The 2,408-nt window shown below is 45.5% G+C and overlaps 1 pseudogene; it reads left to right on the top strand.

The window, feature by feature from the left end:
• The first annotated feature begins 380 nt into the window (after nucleotides 1-380).
• LOC122031353 lies at nucleotides 381-1,805 on the top strand (annotated as a pseudogene).
• Nucleotides 1,806-2,408: the final 603 nt, after the last annotated feature.

Below are 2,408 nucleotides of genomic sequence, written 5' to 3' on the forward strand. Positions count from 1 at the left end.
TTGAAAAGAAACTTAGGGTTCGTCCATGATAAGTTTTGAAATGAAAACATGCTTGTTTATGCTCCTTCATGATACATGATCTTTAATATGTTGTTAGTTAAGAGTTTTATGCTTCATGTGGTATTAAAAGTTTAGAAACCCTACCTTGAAGTTTCGGCCAAGTTGAGATACAAGGTCTAGGGCAAAGTTTGGAAATGATGCCACTCACTGGTAAATATCGCAATACTTCTTCGTGAATCTCCGCTATTTGAATATTGAACATCATAACCACGAATAGGAATGAAACGGCAATAGCTCCTATATGAACTACTTGGGAGATCATAGCGGAGAAGTCGAGACCTAACAAAATGAGTAAACCTGAAGTGTTGCGAAAGACTGGGATGGGAAACGAAACGGAATGTACAGGATTTTTTGCACGTACAACCATCAAACCAGAGACCAAAGCAGGGCTCGACGAAACAGAAAGTCTCATGGTACGTCGTCCTTCCTTGAAATGGAACGTCGAATGCTGGAGCAAGAAGACGCATTCAAGTCGATCTATTACGACCAGCGCGGTTGTTCATATTTCATTTTCTTCTTCCTGCGCCCCTCTGGAAAAAATCCAGCGAACTCCCTTATTATTCAAGTCGTGAGTTTGGTAACCCGGTTCGTCGCGTGACACAGACTTTACGCCAACTACTTCCGGAAAGTCCGTCGGGCCGACGACAACCCGCGGCTATCATACCTGGACGTAACGAGAGAAATCTCTCTCCCTCACTTGATGGCGCCAAAAACCTCTCAGCCCGGCCATGGCGCACTGAGGTTTCTCCTGGTCAAATGTAAAATGGAATAGAATGTTCTGGGGCCATGAATTAGATTCTATTACCAGACAAGATTTTGAGAAGCTCATCCGCAAGAAATGCTTTATTTCGTTTCGTTCCCCTTCTTCATTTCCTTCTTCTCGAGGGGCACTTTTCATATTTAGAATCTTTCTGTAGTCTGCTCTGTTTACTTCTCTTTCGTACTCTCTTCTCTTTACCACGCGATAGGTCAGCGAAGCGTGAGCGGGCGCGGAGAAGGAAAGGCCAAACACTTCACGGGAATGAGCAACGACGAAATGACAAGATGAGCTGCACCGGGCACCCCCAAAGAAGGCTCGAAGGGAATGGGCCTCTAGCTTTCCCCGTCCCCCCCCCCCCCCTCGTCGAGTGGTGCTTGTTTGGGGGGTGTGCCACCTTCAATCGGGCTTGAAGCTCTCGCCTTACCAACGAGCCGACTGCTGATGGCTCTTGGTCACTACTACTACAAAAAAGTTCATCTTCATCTTCCTATTTCACATGGAGGAGTGTGCATCTTTATGTTGGGTGTTTTCTGTCGTGCGACCCGGTGGCTTATGTGCGACCTGTGGCCCACGCCTCCTATTTGTTCAGGGCGGGCGGCGTGAACTCTGATTCTTTTCGGGTATTCAATCCCGCCGCTGAGATGCTCAGTTGACTCCTTAACCTTGATAGGAAGATGGCTTATTCAAAAATTCGTGCATAAGGGTAAGGAATGAAGGATGAACTAATGCGAATGGGTCTAAGCCTCGCAGCTCGGAAACACCCAGTGCTGACCACACTTAGAGAGACGAAAGCGCAGGTAATGCCAGTTGGCGAAGTGGCGTTAAGCATCCCTAGCGGTACGCAAAGAGAGGTCGTGATGATATCATCGGAGTCTGTACCGCTCCTCGTGGAGTAGATCCCGCATCCAACCAACCCTTGATTTTACCAGGGAACGGGATCATTCCCACTACCGGCGGGCCAGCCGGGCCGTGAGCGCGGTGGGAACGGGCTTCCCAAAAAGCCATACCCGGGCTGGGTCAGCATAGAATGAAGGGGACGGCCGTTGTGTTGGCAAAGAAAAGGGGTTGCGGGCGGATAAAAGCGGACGTGGGGACTCAGGTCAGGGCGCTGCGTAACTAAGAGAGCCATTCCACTTGTATATGCTTCCTTATGATGTATGATCTTTAATATATGGTTGGTTTAAGTTTCATGCTTCATGTTGTATTTAAAAATTTAAAACCTTAACATTAGGTTTCGGCCAAGAATGGATGAAAGACTTAGGGAAAAGTTTTGAAACCTAACTATGCTTGTACATGTTTCCTTTTGATGTATGATCTTTAATATATGGTTGGTTTAAGTTCATGCTTCATGTTGTATTTAAAAGTTTAAAACCTTACCTTTAGGTTTCGGCCAAGAATGGATGAAAGGCTTAGGGAAAAAATTTGTAAGCTAACTATGCTTGTATATGCTTCCTCATGATGTATGATCTATAATATATGGTTGGTTTAAGTTTCATGCTTCATGTTGTATTTAAAAGTTTAAAACCTCACCATTAGGTTTCGGCCAAGCTTGAATTTGAGACTTAGAGCAAAGTTTTGAAATATAACT

The sequence above is a fragment of the Zingiber officinale genome, chromosome 11A, assembly GCF_018446385.1.
Source record: "Zingiber officinale cultivar Zhangliang chromosome 11A, Zo_v1.1, whole genome shotgun sequence".
NCBI classification, from domain to species: domain Eukaryota; kingdom Viridiplantae; phylum Streptophyta; class Magnoliopsida; order Zingiberales; family Zingiberaceae; genus Zingiber; species Zingiber officinale.